This window comes from Echinops telfairi, unplaced genomic scaffold, assembly GCF_000313985.2.
Source record: "Echinops telfairi isolate 266 unplaced genomic scaffold, ASM31398v2 ScPeMD7_70;HRSCAF=299, whole genome shotgun sequence".
NCBI lineage: Eukaryota > Metazoa > Chordata > Mammalia > Afrosoricida > Tenrecidae > Echinops > Echinops telfairi.
In genome coordinates, this window is record NW_022103968.1 from 54,340,787 (window position 1) to 54,361,889 (window position 21,103).

At 35.9% G+C, this 21,103-nt stretch overlaps 1 protein-coding gene across 2 annotated transcripts in view; it reads right to left on the reverse strand.

Annotated features, from left to right (window-relative positions):
• The window catches only part of JMJD1C (jumonji domain containing 1C), a 165,172-nt gene that overhangs the window by 80,830 nt on the left and 63,239 nt on the right, over positions 1–21,103 (reverse strand). The window contains exon 2 of one of the 2 annotated variants that reach the window (XM_045291565.1): positions 14,583–14,696. The gene's annotated coding sequence lies outside the window, so the exon portion shown is untranslated. Of the gene's footprint in view, positions 1–14,582; positions 14,697–21,103 lie in introns of those variants that run through there. The other variant, XM_045291564.1, reaches the window with a different exon arrangement.

Consider the following 21,103-nt stretch of genomic DNA (forward strand, 5'->3'; position numbering starts at 1 on the left):
CGAATGAAGGAGAATGATGAATGTGAAGGATGATCCCCCAAATGCCAATATAATTTACATCCAATTCTCCAACTTTTTATCTGACAATTCTTATTGTCACTTCAAGAGATGTGCGGGCACTAACAGTCTTCATCAATTGGGAAGTTGGTTAAGAAGGTTGAGTTGAAGGTCAGGGTCTTTTATAATAGTTTTTAGCTACATATTCATAATTGTAGGGGTCTTAATGCATAGTCAGTGGCTGAGTAAAAAAACATACAAGACTGATTTCATCATCTCCCTCCATTCCCCTACCTTTTCCTGAGGCTAACTGGCCAGGTGTGGTCCTTGGACTTTCCACCTCATTTGTCCACTTTAAAGTGTTGTCTGACTGTTTTAGAAAAACAAAGATATTTTGGATTGCTGGGGACTATCAAGGTAACTTCCAGAAACCAGAGACATAAGGCCAAGTAGAAATCTTTTATTCACATTGACCAAATTGGAGATACTTCTCAGTTAATGGTATATTAGAAATAATATCTAAAGATTTAGAGGTAAGTTAAAGTTCTGGTTCCTTTACTGATTAGTTGTGTGTATGTAAATACAAAATCACAACTTCCTTAAACTTTACTTTCTAGCATAAGCAGGTGCTTCAAAAAGTTTGTGGACCTGGAAAGGGAGAGAGGGCCCAGACCTCAACCTGGTGCACCAAGACTTGAAGGCAACATACCCACACGAAGCAGCAAACTAACAGAGAGGTCTGTGGGGCTGGCCCCCATCCCAGCTACGTGGCCCCCACCCCCAGAACATCCAAGAGAAACTAAGAGGATAAGGGGGAGAGAGAGAAGAGAGGACACCGCATTCTGGCCCACCAAGCCTAGAGGACTATACTCCTGCTCAGAGCAGCTAATGAAGAGAGGAACATAGGGCTGGCCCCACCACGAGCCACAGTGTCCCCTCACTGACCAATAGGGCTATGGGGGACAATGCTGGAAACACACTGCAGGAATTGTGCCCAGTCTGTCACAGCACCATCTCACCCCCTCCTCCCCCAAACCAAGGCAAAACACGAAGGGACTACAACAGAACAGCAAGGGGAGCAAGACTTTGAGGGGACGGCTTGGCACCTCATCAGACGCAATGGGAAAACATCCATAACGGTCAACAGACAAACCTGGAACTACTTACAGGCTCCCCCCCCATGTCTCTCTCTCTCTGTCTCTCTCTCTCTCTCTCTATATATATATATATGATGGACAGGATAAACAATCTCGAGGAGAAAACAATGGGACCTACAGCTCCGGGGTGGGTCAGGGGAGAGGAGGAGATAGGGGAAAGGGGGAGCCAACAAACCCAGGGACAAGTGAACAACAAGTGATCTAAAATCGATGGTAAGCCGATTACAAGGAACTATATGTGACCTCCTCCCTGGGGGACGGACAACAGAAAAGTGGGTGAGGGGAGACGTCGGACAGGGAAAGATATGACAAAATAACAGTTTATAAATTATCAAGGGCTGATGAGGGAGAGGGTAGCGGGGAGGGAGGGGGAAAATGAGGACCTAATGCCTGGGGTTTAAGTGGAGAGAAAATGTTTTGAGAATAATGTACAAAGACGCTTTACGCAATTGATGTGTGTATGGATTGATAGGAGCTGTATGAGCCCCTAATAAAATGATTTTTAAAAAAAAGTAAAATCGATGGTAAGGAGGGTATAGGAGGCTTTATGGAGTTTGATCAAGTGCAGTGTAGCCATCACTTTTTTGTTAAGAAAAATCAGAATGAGGGTGACTGGTGGGGATGGATATTGGATCTTGGGGAAGAGAGGAAAAGGTGTCAAATGGTTGTCTATGAAAGTAGAAGAGTTACAATGGGGTGGGCCAGGAAATATTCAGGGTTCACTTGGGATTAATGTCAATGATTTAAAATAACTTACTCTGTTGCCTGGTGGGGTCTGATCAAGGACAATGTAGCCAAGAGGAATTACTGAGAGCCAAATTGAAGGCCAAACATGATAATGGGACAGGAGGAAAGTAAAAGGAAATAGAGGAAAAAACTAGGAGGCAAAAGTCATATAGAGGTATAAATATAGGCATGTATACATGTAAATATATCAATATATAATGATAGGTCTACATATACATACTTATGTGTTAAGTATTAAGGAAACAGATGGACCTTGGGCCTGTACTCAAGACCTTCCTCAACGCAAGAATACTTTATTTTAATAATCTGGCATTCTGAATAAAGAATACTTTATTTTAATAATCTGGCATCTTCCCAACTCCATGGCTGAAGACAAAATGGGTGCACAAGTTTAAATGTGGTAAAGAAAGCTGATGGTGCCTGGCTAGGAAAAAGATATAGCGTCTGGGATCTTAAAGGCTTGGAAGATAAACATGCAGAAATTTAGCTGGGAAGCAACAAAGCCACATGGAAGAAGTACAGCAACTGTGTGATCATGAAGTGTTGATGGGATCAGGTATCAGGCATCAGAAAACCCAAAACAATCATACTGAACGAGGGAGGAGTACAGATTCAAAGCCCATCTGTAGACAATTGGGCATCTCCTCACAGAAGGGTCATAAAGAAGGGATGAGCCAGCCAGGGTGCAGTATAGCATCCATGAAACATACAACATTCCTTTACTTCTTTAATGCTTCTTTCCCCCCCTCCTCCCACTATCATGACCCCAGTTCTACCTTACAAACCCAGATAGACCAGAGCATGTACACGGGTACAGATAAGAGCTCTCCACACACGGAATCCAGGGCAGATAAGCCCCTCCGGAACAATATGGGAGTAGCGATACAAAGAGGGTAGAGGGAAAAAAAACCAAAAAAACCAAAGAGGGTAGAGGGAAGGGGGCGGAACTGATTGCAATGATGGATGTATAACACACATACTCACACCCACCCAGGGTGAGGTACAACAGAAACAGGTGAAGGGAGATAGCAGACAGTGCAAGATATGAAAATAATTTATAATTTATCAAGGGTTCATGAGGGTGGGAGAGGTAGGGGAAAAAATGAGCTGATACCAAGGGCTCAAGTACAAAGCAAGTGTTTTGAAAAGGATGGAAACATGTGTACAAATGTGTTTGACACAATGAATGTATGGATTGTTACAAGAGATGTAAGAGCCCCCAATAAAATGATGGGAAAAAAAGTTTGTCAACACTTCCATTACCTTTAATTTCATTCTGTCCACAAACTTTGTAAAGCTGCCTTATATATTTCTCTAAACACCAAAACTAAACTCACTGCTGGCAAGTCCATTTTGATTCATAAGGACCCCATAGGACAGAGCAGAACTCCCTGAGTTTGAGACTATAAATCTTTAGGGGAACAGAAAGCCTAACCTTTCTCCCCTAGTGCAGCCGATGAGTTTGAACCACTGATCTTATGGTTGGGTTCAAAGCATAGCCAACTATGCCACCAACACTCTGTAAGTTGAGTGAAAAACTCAAAAATTCAAACTCACTGACATCTAGTAGATTGTGACCCTACAGGACATAGCAGAACTGAGTTTCTGAGATTGTTAATTCTTTACAGGAGTAGAAAGCCTCATCTTTTTCCTAAAGAATGATGGGTGATTTAGAATCACTGATCTTGGGGTTCCAGCCCAATGCTTAACCCACTAGGGCACCAAGGTAAAGGGGAAGATAATAGCCTTCAAGAGGGGTATGGGGATGGTGGTGGAATGGACGGACGGACAGATGACGATGGCCCAGGATAATCCACTGGGAGGTTTGATGAGTTAGGTTGTTGAACACAAAAATGATCTGATATGATGTAAACCCCTATAATAAAAAGGTTTCCTGTATATTACTCTACCTTCTTTAAATCTCTTCCTTCTTCTCCTTTCAACCTTTCATTTTCTGGCACCTTCCAGCTCTAATTTTAACTAAGAAATGCAAATATTAGATTTAAAAGTCTTGTAAAGGAGGATGGAAGAGTAGGTGGGATAGACACTCTGCCATCCTAAAGTCACATGTAAACTAATATATGAAAAGCAAAACCTAGGACTAAACTGAAGAAACCCTTTCAAAGAAGGGACAAAGGGAGAAGAACTATGTGACCAGTTTTCAGTTCCTAATTCCAATTTGATTACAGTCCAGTTAAATGTTCCTCCTATGAATGGCCATGAGATTATTTACAGTATCTTTACAACAGGCCCTTTCTTCTTTTACTTAATTTATAAATGATTTTCTATTATCTTCTACCTTCTTTCATTTGTTTATTACAACTCTCAAGAATTGTGTGGATTAGTCTATGTGTCCTGAAAGCATTACAAAGTTAATAATACAATCTCTTTTCCTCATAGGATTAACAAAATAAAACAATGCACGTGGAAATGTTTTCAAAATTGTCAAATTTTATAAATGTAAAATATTAACTTTAAACCGAAAAATGAGCATTTTAATTGAGATGTTAATATCATTGTATTTTAATAAGAATTAGAATTGGGCAAAAGGAATAAGCAATATTATCACTCTTTGGGGGAGGGTGGGGAGCAACTAGAGAATCCAATTCAATGGTAGTAACTAATGCATGGCTAAAATTTTGAGAATCTGATTTGTACAAGCATAATTTCATATACTTAAAATTCTTAACAGCAGCCACAAACAATTAAAGTGAGACAGGCAGATTTTCCAGCATACGATCACAGCAGATTTGAGATCAGAACTATTGCACGCTGTGACTTAAAAATGTTTTTTAATGTGAGTAGTGCAGACAGCACAGACTTGGGCCAAATTTCAATCAAAAATAACATGCTCCTGAGCTCCATGGATACATTTCAACACACCAGATTTTGCAACTAATTTTTATTTTGCAACTAATAATTCATTTTTACAAATGAAGAATTCCCTTTTTTATTGACAGCAAATATGCATTTGAGTACATCAAAAGACATGGTTTGTAGAACTTCAATAAATATGTCTCAACTACTTTATTTTTTTTGAAGTTACTTGGGCTGCTGTCACATTTTATATTTTATTTTTTTAAATCATTTTATTGGGGACTCGTATAACTCTTATCACAATCCAAACATACATTCATCGTGTCAAGCATATTAGTTGCCATCAACATTCTCAAAACATTTGCTTTCTACTTGAGCCCTCAACTACTTTTTAAAATCCTAGCTATATAAAATCGGGCAGATAAAAAAGAAACATTATTAAAATATAATGCAGAGCAAAAATGCCAAATTTCTAAATACTTAGATTTGTACCAACTTTAAAAGCAACAACAAAACAAATAAGGAAGTACAATTGCCCTGTTTTAGTTCCCCTTTTTCTGTAGTCCATTCTACTATCCAGGTTTCAGTTTGGCTCTACCACTGCAAGCTGTCACTTTTGACTAGAAATGGAAAACAGCCAAGGACTGACTATACAATAGCAGCTTCCTGCTCTGGCCTCAGCTCCTAGACCACCCCCAGGCCATGCCTGCTCACAGATTCTGAGCCTACCAAACCAATAATCCACCCATTCACAGCTATGATCCTGTACTTATTTTACATTCTTGGCAGTCTATATCCTATAATCTCACAAGCTCTCATTTTTATTGATTTTATTTCAACAAGGCACCACTAAATTTCAATCAAATGCTAATATAAATGCAAAGTGAAATGGTAAAAGGAGGTGCATATGAAAACTCAAAGACAGTAATTGGTAGTTGGCTCAATTTCTTTCAAAATACAACTGAGAAACAGATATAAGTAAAATACAGAACAGAAAGCTCTGGTTAAGTACTGTTAATTCAAACAATCTTGTTATTCTCATTTTGCAGAACTTTGATTTGCATCTTGCACGCCTGACTCTAAAGTTCTTTCCTTTGAGAGAAACCTAGATTTAGATTGAAAGGCCCTAATTGCTACAATTAAAATATTAATCGGAGTTTATCTACATTTTCCCCACAGCCATTATTAGAGTCAAACAATGAAAAAACACTCTGTAACTTGCTGAATTTCATGTATCTTTAATGTAAAAATAGCTACAAGTTGGGAGTTTATGACTTTGTGAGAAAGGTAAACAGGTGTGTTGAGGAGCTTAATACCCCAATAGTCAGCAGTTTCTATGTATTCATTAGCTAATCTCATTTAATCTTTCTAACAACCCTGAAGTATCTTTATTTTATTGATGAGGAAATCATTTATTTACATTAGATGTTCCAAATGTCACATAGCTAGCAAGTAGAAAAGCTAAATTTGAAACTATGGTTAGATGACTTGACTTCAAAATTCACTTAACGATGATAAATTATCACTAGGACAAGATATATAGTAAAGAACCAATCAATAGGCTGACATTTTACAATAACTAGCTTGCTACATTATGTAGAACATTTGGTTACTCTCTTTGCTTAAAAGCTTCTAATGTATCATATGGCCTGCAAGATGAAAGGCACCAAGTCCTATACTTAATCATTCTTTTCCTCTTTTAGCTAACCCCATAATACTTATCCATTACTCCTAAACAAACTTTCTTTCTTACTAGGTTGACATTCCATTTTCTCCTAAATCTAATTCTTCATCATTGATTATATGTTGCATCTTTCTGTCACATGTGCCCATTACTCTCCCTATCTTTCCCTCCACTCAAGTGAATTTCATTTTGTCTTTTATGAAAGGTCTTAACAAACCAGTCTGTAGCTTCTCCTTTTTTGTATTACGTAAGTCTTTACTATGTGTTTTTGGCTCCATATAACAAGTGTACTTCAAGGAAACGGTATAGCTATCTATACCTCGGTGATGCTGCCAGGTGAGCACTGGACTGTTAACCTTAAGATCAGTGGTTCAAACTCACCAGCCGCTATGCAGGAGAAACATTAAGCTATCTGCCCCTGTCTGTAAAGATGGATAGTCTTGGAAATCTGTCCATAGGGGTACTACTAGTCATAATTGAGTAATTTGTGGCAGTGATTATAAAATAGAACTACTTGCAGAGGACTGTTAACCTCCTTGAAAACACGGCTTTAACCAACTTATAAAAGTCCATCTACAAGTGAGCTGTGAATACAGAAATCAGAGTTTGAAATAACTGTTAAATTAGGTCAACCGGAAAATCTTAGTTTCCAATGCCAGACACTTTCTAGGCAAGCATTAAGTGAATCAACAATCAAAAACTACACATCTTCTCCACTGGCTCTGAGCTTTCTATTCTTCCTACTCTGAACTACATAGCAATACCTTCATTCTAAAGGGCTCCATATGTGAGCCAGTGTTCCTTAGAGTAATATAATATACATTTTTAATTGTGTTCAATCACTAAAGCTGTAAATGTTTAGGAAAAACGTGTCATTCCTACAATTAAAAAACAGCTGAAAAACAAGAACTGTTTTCAAGGCAGCATCTAAAAGTAAAACAAATTTTGAAAACCTCTATGTAAAATTAATAGGTAAGCAGTAATTTGTTATCAGCAAGTGAAAGATTTCGGTATCAGAAATTTTTACGTAAGAATACTAATAAACACTGTATGCTCACGTCTAATATATGAAACCAATAGTCATCAAGTCAATTCAGACTCAGTGACCCTATAGGATAAAACAGAACTGTTCCACAGGATTTCAGACTATACATTTTTACGGGAGCAGACAGCCTATCCTTATCTTTCTCCTGACGACTGGCAGATGGGTTTGAACCGTGGACCTTTTGTTTAGCAGCCCAACATTGTGCCAATTGGAAAATTAAAATTTTTAAATGCTCTTAAGTGAAGGAAGGTTAAGAAATATTTGAAGACACAAGTCCTTCCCCTGCCCAGCCTAACCTATATGAACCTATGTTAAGCCTGCAATACCTTAACACCGTGGAGACTTGATCTGCTAATAAGTCTCTATGAACAAGCTTTTCAAACTTCCATCAGTAGACCACATATAAAATATTTAAATCAGCAAAGTACATAACATTTGGCTAGTCAAAACAAAGCAAAATTGTTCACGTTGGCTGACTGTAAGCTAAATTTGATTTTACTTGTATTATCACTTCCTAGTTGTGAATTCTAAATGTCAAAGGACAATAGCAAAAAATTATAAGGGAAAAATTACATACCTCTGTTAGATTCTTAATCTGATAACTTATCCTAGGCAATCATTTAAACAATTTCTAGCAAACCAGATGCACTGAGCAACAATGACTTTAGGAATAATCTGAAACTAAAGCAACTAAATGTACATGTTTAAATTATGAGTTAAAACAACTCAAACTGGAAAAAACTTTCTCACTGAAGGTATATATACATAAACAGATATGGCTCAGTGTAATCACACTTTTAAAAATAGGTGTTGTGAGTCTTCTCTGTTCAAATCTTTAAGCAATCTTTAGTCTAAGTCCTATGGAAATATTCAGGTTTGCTCCACCCATACCCTTGGATTCAACTAGAACTTCACAGCATAAGAGTAGTACATCTAAATAAAAAAAACAAAACCAATACTGCTGTGTCAATAACAACCCTGCATCACAAAGTAGAACTGTTCCACAGCTGTTTTTATTATAAATAATTTTATTGGGGCTCTTACAGCTCTACAACAATCCATACATCAATTGTATCAAGCACATTTATACATATGTTGCCATCAATTATATAAAAAAATTTTTTCTGCTTAAGCCCTTGGTATAGGTATCAGCTCCTCTTTTTTCCCCCCTCCCTTTCCCATCCTCCCAGCCTCTTGGAAGCCGTAGGGTTTCTAATATTGTAACTCTTTACTCCTCCTCATTTTCTATTGGAGGAATTGGTGAGTTTGAACTGCATGCAGTTCAACAGGACAGCTCCCTAGAAACTGTTTACAGTCATATCTCTGAAGCTTTAGCAACTCTTTATAATACAGGATATCAAATAAAATAATTCATTACTTCTGTCTAGGATTTATGATTCCACCGTATTCCAGATAAGCCTCATTATTATACTGAGTATTAGGACACAGTAAGGTAAACGTAGTAGAATTCTGAACAACCATATTCTGCTTCCAATCCTAATGGTTTTACCAGTGACCCTTGCATTATTTCTTTAATTACATCTAAAAACAATGAGGATTGTGATCTCTAGAAAATACTGGACTAACAAGCCATATCAACCCACATTATCTGATGAGTGACATATAACTTTCAGGTATGAAATGATCTTTTATATCCGCTTTGAAGTAACCAAGCTGAAAACTGCAGGTGTGTGGATGCATGGCCAGTAGCCAGAATCTATGAGATGATTTCAAAAGCATCCTCATTGTTTGCATTTTACTATAAAACTATTATGTACATTTTATTAAAACTTCAATCAAATTAGAGAATTTTCTAACTTCTGCAATCATGCTCCAGAGTAAACATTATGTTTTGTCTCTATTAGGCAAGAAAACTCTAGCATGTCTAAAGCAACAATACCTCGGTAAATAAAAATACCCAAACAAAAACAAACCAGAACTCACAAAATAGCATTATCCACAAGCAATATTTTGTTTTTCTCCCTTTTCCAGCTAGTGTTCTCTCCCACTTTCCTTCTCCATTCCCCCACCCACCTTACTTCAAAGAAAGTTAACTGTAGCCAGGAAACCTAAAAGAAGGAAGTAGAAACTCATTTGTGTGCACAGGGAAGGAAAACACACACACACACAGTTTCATCCTGGCTCAGTAACCTTATTAATTTGTATAAAATATATTGTCTATAAAATAATACTTCCAATTTCTCTCAATTAATTTTCGTAACCAGATGTTGAAAACTATTAGCTAGGATGACAAAGCCCTAAAAGATTTCTTGCCACCAACAACCCTAATGCCATTCCCACTATCACTGAGGGGATTCAGACACTCCAAGAACCTACAGGACAGAGTAGAACATTATAAGGTTTCTAAGGGTATAAATATTTATGGGAAAAGCATGCTTATCTTTCCCCCTAGGAGCAGATGGTGTGCCTGAACTGCTGACCATTTGGCTTAGCAGTCCACTGCTTAACCCACTATACTACCAGGGCTCCTTTTAACTTTCTTTCTCAAATACTGAAAACTATAACCTATGATGATTAAACACCTTAAACACCCCACCCCCAATCCCAATTACATGTTGCCTAAAATTGGCAGAATCAACTAATCTAATACACGCCTTCTGATACTTAATGCAAGGAAATAATTCAGACAGGTTCCAAACTAGTCAACTATAAAAGGAAAGGATGTGTAATACCTGTTAATTCTAAGTCAAGATTCCTAATTGTGGCAGTTACATAATCTGTCAACGTGAGACTATTAAAGAGTGAAGGGGTGGAGGTTAGCCTGTCAGTCAGGTCACAGTTTGATGATCTCATTTGGAGGTGCTACAGATAAATAGCTCACTGGAGGCCAGACCCACATTCTTGGCTGTCTCCCTGCTAACAAGCCAGATGGAGTTACAATGATGGAGCCAGAGCCCTGAAGCTGGAGGAGCCATGTGGAGACCGAGACCCCCATCAGTGCTAGGATGATTCCACTGCCACTGCCACTGGATCCATAAGACTTTCCACGCACTCCCCTGTGATTTTCCTGATTTTGTCACCATTGCATGTTTCGTTGAGTCTGAAGAGGAATTTATAGACTGATATTGGACATATGGGTTGATACTGGACTTACAGACTCGATTTGGACTGGGCTGGGATGTTTTCTTAATATACAATTGCTCTTTTTATAAAGTTCTTTCTTATATACATATAAGTCTCCCTGGATTTGTTTCTCTAGTCTACCCAAAAGAACACACTAACCATTACCATGTTCAAGGGGGTTCCAAAAGTTCATGGAAAAATTCTTTCATTTAATTCTGTTTTCATGAATTATTTTTAAAGAGCCCTATATGTTATCATTCAACCTATTTTTTTAAAAAAAGTAAATGGGATTCCCTATGATAAAAAGATTTAATTAGGCTTTCACAAACAAAATCTTGTGGAAAGTTATAAATTAAAATGTGTCCTTATCACTCTACATTTAAAACATACATACCATGTCCATAAAATACATTTTTGCTTCCCTTATATATAAGCAATCTATAAATGATAATTAGCATCCAGATTTGGAAAAAATTGCATCATAAAATTTAAAGACACAAGAAGACACAACCAAGAGAGCGAGCAGAGAAAGTTTTAAATCACTTATTTACATTACTCAAAACTACATTAGACTTATATTGGTTCAGATATGATGAAAGTACTATTTACAAAAGTAAGTAGGAGGCCTTGTGGCACATTGTATTAAGCAATGCAATGTTAACCAGAGTCCAATGGTTCAAATCGAATAAATAAGGCTGTCTGCTCCTGTAATGATTTACAGCCTTGGAAACACTGTTAGAACAGTTCTAATCTGGACTATGGGTTCACCATGAGTTGAGTTCAGCTCAATGACATGGAGTTAATTGGTTTTACAGCAGAAACAGCTGCTTTGTTTAAGATGGCAAAGAATTTAACATACTGTTTTGACAAGTAGCCAATGAAAATGCTATTAAATGAACTCTAATTTATTTTGTTTACCAAAATGTGCCTACAATTCACAATTAATTCTTAAGAATAAATTTGAAAACCTTGACTACCCTTTCTAAGTCTCCGAAGAAAATTTTCATTGAGAATATTACCACAGCTGTCTATCATTTACATACTGGAAAAATATTTTTATATTTTATTAACAGAGGGACAAAGAGGCCCTAAATAATAAAATTGAAACATGCATAAAAATAATAAACTGGATATCCAGTTAAAGGCTGTTAATTTTAATTGTTTTTTTTTTAATTCTTTGATTCTTAAACTGAGACGTAGTTCACACTATTTAGGCAACAAATAGTTAAAATAAGTGAACCAATTTACCTCTAAAACACAGTATCCTTCCAGGTCAGAGGTCATTTTCTGTATACTAGCAAAGGCCACTTGCTATATAGTCTATTCCAACTCATGTTACCCCATGTGTGTAAGAGAACTGTGCTCTACTGTATGCAATATGCAATAGCTGACATTTTATAAGTAAATCTAGAACCTTTTACCCAAGGTGATTGAGTAGACTTTGGTTAGCAGCTGAACATACTAACCAATTGCACCACTCAGGCACCCACATACATTAACAGTCCAGGCTAGCCATTACACGATGCACCGAGTCACATAAAACTTTAGTTCTTATAACTTTAAAAAAGAATCCCAAAATGTGAATGTGAACATCTAAAAAACATTTAAAGTATCCTTTTAATATATGTTATAGAGTTTTAGGCCAACTAGGAAGTGTTATTTTTAAAAGTAATTACTACCTCCCCTACTGGAAGAGAAAAGAGTGATAAAAATCTAAAATCACATGGAAACAATTAGTCCAATGGACTAAGGAATCATGCAAGCTTCAATCTCCACAACCTTGAAACCAGAAGAATTGGATAGTGCCTGGCTACTACTACCAACTGCTCTGAAAATGATCCTGGTAAGGAGATTCTGGATGCAGCGGTAGAAACATGTGGTACTGAGTGCAAAACCATAAAAAGACCAGGCTTACTTGTCTAATAAGAGACTGGTGGAAACCTCAAGACCATGGCTCAGTCACCCTTCAGGTTTGAAAACTGAACTCATCTTTGAGTTAGCATAGTTACCCACAGACAAATGATTAGGAAAGGAAAAATGCAAATAGGAAATATTAGGAAGAAATTAGATAAAATGGTGACCCTGGTGGCATTGTGGTTAGTTGGGCTGTGATCTGAAAGGTGGGCAGTTTGATACCACCAACTGTTCCTAGAGAGAAAGATGGGGCCATTCTATACACATAATAGTTCAGCCTCAGAAACCCACAGGAGCAGTTCTACCCTGTCCTACTGGGAGGCTATGAGTTGGCACTGACTCGATGGCATTGAGGATAGCTTTGTTTATTTGGGATAAATAATGATGCACTCAGTGAATGGAAATGTACTAATTGAAACAAAATGTGTATTCATTGTTTAATGTAAAACTGATGATCTGCTCTATAAATTTTTACTTAAATTATAAACAAAAAACCCCCAAAACTACAACATAATGATTTCATTACTCTAAATCAAAACCAAGCTGAAGCTTCCAAAGTGTTAATAAGTAACCACAGAATTAAATATTAAGCATTGGAAGGTTCCTTTGATTTCACCTAAACTCATGTAGTCTAACAACCTTTGAAAGACTGTTAGAAACATAAAAGAAAAATATTATAGCTTACCAATAAGCAGCACTCACAACAAAATAAAACCCATGGGAAAAGCTCCAACATCTCCACTACTAATCTAGTATTTACTATAAATTTCTCATTATATTATAAACAAGAGTAGAAGTTAACAATATACAAACTAAGCCAACTAGTGAAATAAAGGAAGGTAATGTGGTAAGAACAGTCATATAGATGTCAATATGAGAAATAACATTATCACTGAAGGGACTACCAGCTCTTTTTGGTAGACCTAATATAAGCACTAAAAGCTACTCTAAGTACCATATCTCCACACACAACAAACTGCTGCTAATCAACTCAAGATCTTATTGTTTCCACAGAAACAGTGGTTCTACACTTTTTTCCAAGTTATTAGATGAAATGAAATAGGTTTTTTTCTCCAAAGAATATTAAACAAGTTCATTCATTCTTATTTTATTTATTCAGAGTAAGGTAGTGGAGGTTTATATTTCAGATCATCCAACTCTGTATTCAGCATGCTGTTCACACTACTCATCAACTCCCACCCCCCAATAGTCTATACCCCAAACTCACTCATCCTTTTTTGGAATGCAACTGCTATACTTTAAGGATTTGAGTAAAATTAAATCTGTAAGAGATTATTCCATCAACAAAGACACAAGTAAAACTTCTACATTTTTTACCTAAAATTTTAACCAATATAAAATTTTAAAGTTCAGTTTAATAGTTTGATGAAATCTTTTTCACCTGTTTAACTCTGAAAGGCCATTCAAAAAATTTTCCCAATACATTCATTTATATTTAAATTGCATAGGGGAAATGTAAATTTAGAAATAAAATTATTCAATTCATGATCTAAAGGAAAGTTACCCACTTTAAAGAAAAATTAACTGTAATTATGCTAAATGGATATGCATGCAGTATAAATATTACTTTCATTTATTACATTAACTGACACCATTTCTTATCCTTTAGCACTGGCAACGAAATAATTTATAGGTACTAATATCCAACTAGTTATTGTCTAACAACAAACATTAGGAATGTAAGTTTTACAAAGGCAGGGACTTTAATTCTATATTCCCAAGGACAATACTGTTGGTTCACAGTAGGTGCTCAATATACATTTGTTGAGGGGGAAAAAAAAGGGCTCCAAAGACATGGAGACAACTTCAACTCATTGTGACCTCACAGGGCAGGGTAGAACTACCCCTGTGGGTTTCTTGGACTGTAAGTCTCCCTCAGAGTAGCAGCAAGTTTCAAATGGTTGACTTTGGGGATAGTTAGAAGTCCAATTTGTAACCACTATACCATCAGGACAGAACAATTTAAATAATGACCCTATAGTTAAGATAGTTTTATTTAATAATTCTTTTCATAGCTAGATGTTAGTTGGGGCTTACTATTATTTTAAAAGAATATCCGAATATCGATTAAGTTTAAAGAACAGTTAATTTTAAAAAATAACCTAAAATTTCTTACCTGGTAGGGCTGAAAGGCACTATCTTCAGTTAAAAAATCCAGTTGCTTATCTACAAGGAATTCTACTGCAGTGATTGAACTGGGTACACTTTTTTCAACCAGGGGTTTGAAAGTCTGTCAAAAGAAAAAATATTCTAAAGATTATTTTCTGGGTTGTATTTTCAAAATAGGGGCATATCTAAATACAAAAGATTACTGTAATGATCACAATGGACTTAGCACCAATTAATGCTACTTTTATTATAATACAAAGTAATGGTTTTATAGCTATTAAAAAGGAATGAGGTAAATATATAAGGGTGATGAAAAATTCCATCTTAAGGCCTAAATTGTTTCCATTTTTGAGGGGCAGCCCAATTAAATATACAGTGTTTGCTGAGATTGCTTCTAAAAAATGTAAGCTGAGATTGGGGAATATATTTACCCCAGTCTTTAAAAACAAAACACATGAGTTATCATTCTTTATTAAACAGTAGCCATGGCTCATATACCTATTTTTTCCCTCCAGCTTATTCACATGAAACAGGATTTTAAGTGATAAGGATGCATCTGGTCTTTTAACTCCACCCCTCCCCAACCCCCTGCCCCAAGCACAAATAAAAATCCAGCTGCTTCAGAGAGCACCATGGGGGAAGGGAGCAGGAAGAACAGAGGGCATTAAAGAGAGACTACAGCCCAGCTAAGTTTCTCCTTTCACCACTACTTTTAAAAAAGGGAATTGAAGGTCAATTGATTTTTTTTTAATGGACTCATCTTTTATATGAAGGGTTTTATTTCCATCTTGGGGTAGGAGTTAAGAAGGTAAATAAGAAAGGTTAAAAAAAATAGAACATTACAGTTTCTATGATCATGAATTTAGAAGTAAAAAACGCTTGAGAAAAAAAAAATTCTAAAGTTCTAAAACCTAAAAATTATTGCTCTAAAGCCATGAACACAGAAACAAAATTACACCTTCTTGGATACATAAGCAAGTTTGGAAAATGGAATTAACCAACTCAGGTTCTAAACAACCTATATCACATGGAAAACACTTTCCTCCTAAAAGGCAACTTGTGACCATTTGGATACAAACCAAAGCTGTTGTTGGCACACACAGTAAAAATCCCCCAGGAGTCCCAATGCTATTGTGTTTCCCCCTTTCTGGGTCTTAAGGAAATCTAACATCTTGCAAATCACAACTAATAAACATAAGGGGGTGGGGTGGTAATTCAAGATCTTTAATTTTGACTGGCTTCTTACAATTTTTATACTTAAATTCTCTTTAAAGCTTCAAAATACGTTCATTGCAGACTTCTGTAATTGTGTTTTGAGAAACTAAAAATATGTACAAATAAGCAAGTATTTTAGACCTATTTTCTATATCACAAACTTTATCTTTAATTTTCAGTACTCATTGTCAGAATTTTTAGTCACAACACTCCCTTCACCATGTCCTAGGCTAACCTTTAACATACCCCCCCCACACGTATACATACATATATACATATATATATACATATATACTTTAAAAAACATAAAAGCTCACTGTCATTGAGTCTATATTATTTGGGCAAGAAATTGCATTTTCAAAACTGAAAATCCCCACATTATTGCCACTAATTACTGTTTTCATCTAACATTTTCCCTTGGCCATAAAATTTCATCACTTTTATTATTTTATCATCAAGTGACTGTACTTACAAGAAACCATGTACTTTTGACTTAAAATGTCCACTAATATTTGACTGATTGACATGATATATGCAACACGTAGAGGTATGAATTCAACTGACCTCTATTTTGGAAATCCCCTTTTCATATTATATCTTGGTCAGTTTAGAATAACAAAACACTGTCATCTTCTCAAGAGGGCTTTTAATCACTGAATTTTATCAAATGATCTATTTCTTTACAAACAGTACCTTGTTGGTCAGGTCAACTCCAGAAGGTTAACAAAAAGGTCCATCAAAGACATTATCTAAGAGGCTAAAGATACAATTCAATTCGGCAGGATTTGGGAAAAAGGTAGTCTCTAGTTTGAGTGCCTCTTTCTTACGCAAATAATACAGGTGGTTTGCATTTCCTATGAGACCTAGTCATTTTATAATATGAAAAGCATTCTTCAGAAGAGAATATCTGAGCTCTGTTTTTAAAGGTTGTGCCAGAGTTCTAAGGGTAAATTTCAAACTCAACTTTTAAAATAATTGAAATTACACTGAGTTAACAAGGAAATAAATTACTAAGTAAATATAAAAAATCAATTTCAGGTTTTAATTTAGCTAATCTGAAGTCATTAGCAGAATTAAGATACCAGAAATGTAAAGACTAGCTTAAAATGACAAAATTTTAATACTTTAAAACACTGATCTATTTCTGATACTTGCCACTTCATCTACAAATGGAGTTCCAAGGTTTATTATGCTTCTTATACAGCAAATAGAAAAGCCACAACTTGCATATTATATTTAAACTACAAAAGCATAATCAAGTATGTTCTCACCAAATTAGGATAAATACTTTTATAATCTTGTTAAAGTTTTCAATATGCATTAAAAGAGCAACTGTGAGAATTTGTGATTGTACTTTATGAAAAACTAAAGGCAAGCAACATATGAAATGATCTGGTTAAAACTTCCTCGTTTTTTCAAGTAGCTAATCAACAATGTAACCACTGTTAATTTTCTTATCCAGTAGAACACATATCAAAAGCTTACAATTTAAAAGACATGTCTAAGTAAATGGGTCCTATGACTCTTAATATTTCAAGGGTCTACATGCAAAGGAATGTAAAGAAATTACAACTCGTGCATACCTTAGTAATTTTTGACTCCAAAGATCTATCACTCTAAGAGGAACTTCAACAGCCTAAGGGGAAGCAAGGAGCAGCCATCTGATGAAAGTCACAGTAGAATATGGCCCTAATCACAAGCTTATTATTCAAATGCTGAAGGCAGCTTTTGAATTTCAATTGAAAATTACAATTTGAAATGAATACTCATCATGGAGACAAAACACATTTCCAATTTTTAACGTATTTTGACCTTGTTAACTGTACTTTAAAAACAGTCTAAATCCAAAATAAAAGAGAGTCTGCATTTTTAGTAGGGCCTACCAGGCTATAAGAAGAATGCTTAGAACAACTGTATCCTGTTTGGGGCTCCATGCTGCACCACATTCCATTCACATGAGGAAGAGACGAACAGATGAGCCCTCCCCAAAAAACATTTTTAAAATAAATCAGCTACAGCTCTCAAACACAACTCAGCTGCTCAAACAAACCATATTAGAGCTCACTATTGAACAGGAAATTCAAAGAGTTTGTCTGCAGTCTGAGTTTCTAATAATCCCCAGCTAACATTTAACAATTACTTTTCCAAGTTAAAATCAGGCTGAGTAACTACCAAAACGCTGACATAAATCTAACAAAAGGAAAATAATGAAGCAGAAAACAATCTAAGTGACATTTTAAGAAGTCAAGGTTTATTCTACTTAAAAAAAGTAAAAGGACGGCAGTGACTTTAAAGAACAAAGTCCAAATTCCCACCCAATCAAGTCCATTGAAAAACACTATGCTGTTAGAAAACAAGTTGGGGGCTGGGGAAGGGAACACACCACACAAAAAACTCACAAAACCACCTCACCACCACCACACACACACTTCTTTGGAAGTATATTCTAAAAACCCAAATTTGAAACACTTCTCTGCCATATTACTTTAAAAAAATTCTACTTTTTAATTAACCTTTTATAGTGTTATGAAATTATCACACATAAAATAAAAACCTCTTTCTAAACAAACAGTCTGGAATTCTTTAAGAGCACTGCGGCTAGCTCTTTAAGGCAGTGGCCCTAAATCCTAAAGCCGAGAAGCAAAACCAAATGTAAATTAAGACAAAAGAAAAAGGAAGCAGAAAAATACAAACCGTACTTTGTTCTTGAAAATTTTTAAGAATCTTTTAAATCTCAGAAATCCACGACACGGATTTAAAGGTCAAAAAGTATAACTGGCATTTCCATTTTGTTCTTGAGCAGTATTTTCTTTTAAAAAGCGTAAAATACTTCCTTTAAGTCTTCAAAAATCACGGGCAAATGGCTCTCAAACCAAGCATTTCCGAGCTCACTTGCAGCGTCGTCATTGTAAAGGAAGAAAAGCCAAGACCACAAAACGAAGCAGAAGCTGTAACCTAACAAGTCCCCGACGAGCAAATGACGATTTTCGGTCTGCTCTGGCTCAGCCCTGGCAACGAAGAGAATTACAACTCGCTCTTTGTCATCAGCACTGTGGTGTTAACGACTAAGAAATCCTGCAGCTGAAGCACTACTGCATCCTCCGATCTGGGTCACGATAATTTTTCCCGAGGTCGCTTACATAACCAGTAAGATACTCCAAATAGAGAGAACGGCCATCCATCAGCTAGAGAAACCCTTCCCACTGTACTCCGTCTGTGCGGAAACACTGCAGTAGCTTCCAACCGTGCAGACACCCAAATGAGAACTGAGTACTTGGCTTAGGACACACGGCGAGAAGGGAAGAGGCGGTGCTCTGTAAACTGTAACTAATCCCCCGTCACAGGTGCTGATGGAGTCACTTCCAGCACGAGTCACATTACTAGTGATTACTCATTTGGCTGTAGCCATAGAGATTGGCTTATAATTTTAACTGCAGACAAAGACAGAGACTACTGGCAAGAATGAAAGCTCAAGTTTGCTGTCTCCTTCATAAAACAAATGCAAATAAAAGTTTGTGCTTTCCAGATTTACCAAGGTCAATAAGTGCATAGAAAAAATAATATGAAAATATCTTTCAACCTCTACCCCCTACAAAGCATAACTTTAAACCATCATGCTTCAGTGTGTTTACAAACAAATAATTTATTTTTAATTTAATCATTTTGCCTTAAGAAATACACAGATATCAAAATATGAGAAAAAAAGACTTTAAAATGTCTTTGGTCAACTGAAATAAAATGACATCATCTACAATCTCAGAAGAATTTTATAACAAGGAAAACGTAGTATTTTGGCAGATTAATAAGAATACTAAAATATCTTTATTCTGAACAAAAACAATTTAATCTAGACAACTCAGATATAGACCTGCAACTTAAGAGTATAAAATATGATTTTTTTCTCATGTGAGATATAGCATATATTCATTTCTATTTAAACTCTAGAGTTGGCTGCCCATTATGGTAGCCACTGGCCACACAGGTGGCTGAATTGAGATGTGTGCTTATGTTTAAAATACAGAACAAAAATGTAAGTTATTTCTAATTTTTCATGTTAAATATTACTTCAGATATATCGAGTTTACGGTACATAAAATGTGTTATATTAAAATTTATAATCACATGTATCACTGAAACTTCATTTCCACTGGGCATGATGCTCTAGTAGTAACCTCTCATTTTACAGAAGGCTATGTGGTAGCACAGAAAGTTGGGGTATGCATTGCGCTGCTAATTAGAAGGTCAGGAGTTCAAACCCACTAGCTGTTCTGCAGGAGAAATACTAGGTTTTCTGCTCCCATAAAGATTTACGGCCTTGAAAGTCATTTACTCTGCTCCATAGGGCCACTCTTGAGTTGGAATTGACTCAATGGCAGTGTTACTTGATGATATAAAGCTAACTTCAACCACTCAACAAATCAAAGAACAGATACAGAAACTATAAATTTCATGCGGCTGCATGCTAAAACCAGGTCAGATGTACTGATGTGTATAGATTTTAACCTTTATAGAATTTAGTGAAATGTGTTATTCTATGATTTAGAAAAGGAATGGGGCTTTTGTCCACCTAAGCTTCTAGATTAAAATTAAAATGAAGTCTTTCAGTTTTACTGAAAACTTAACATGGAAAAAGTAAGTATGTATGCATGCTGCCCTGATATGAAACTTTGAAAATATACCTAACTAGCTATATATGAAAATACTTTAACTATTTTAGTGATATGTAGTCATTTATTACAAATTTGTTCCCAAATCTCAAAACTAATACTAATATTCTTATATCACATACCCAACCAATTTATCAAATCAAGATAAAAGAAAAACTTCCAGCCACCAATCAATGTCCTTCCCCTTTATTCTAGATAGATCTACTACTTTTGATTCACAGAAATAATCAGGTTAACTATTGAAAATATCCTTTTTTTTTTTACATTTAAGTGTGTATTTTTGTGTTTTTTTTGTTTTAATTCTTTTTTAAAATCATTTTATAGGGGCTTGTACAATTCTTATCACAATCCATACATACATCCATTGTGCCAAGCACATTTGTACATTTGTTGCCATCATAATTCTCAAAACATTTGCTTTCTACCTCAGTCCTTAATATCAGCTCATTTCCCCCGCTCCATCCCCCCTCTCCACTCCCTCATGAACCCTTGATAATTTATAAATTATTATTTTGTCATATCTTACACTGTCCAACGTCTCCCTTCACCCACTTTTCTGTTGTCCACACCCCAGGGAGAAAATATACATTTTAAAAAATATATACTTTTAATGTTAGAGTTGCGCTCAACCGAGAGGAATTAATGT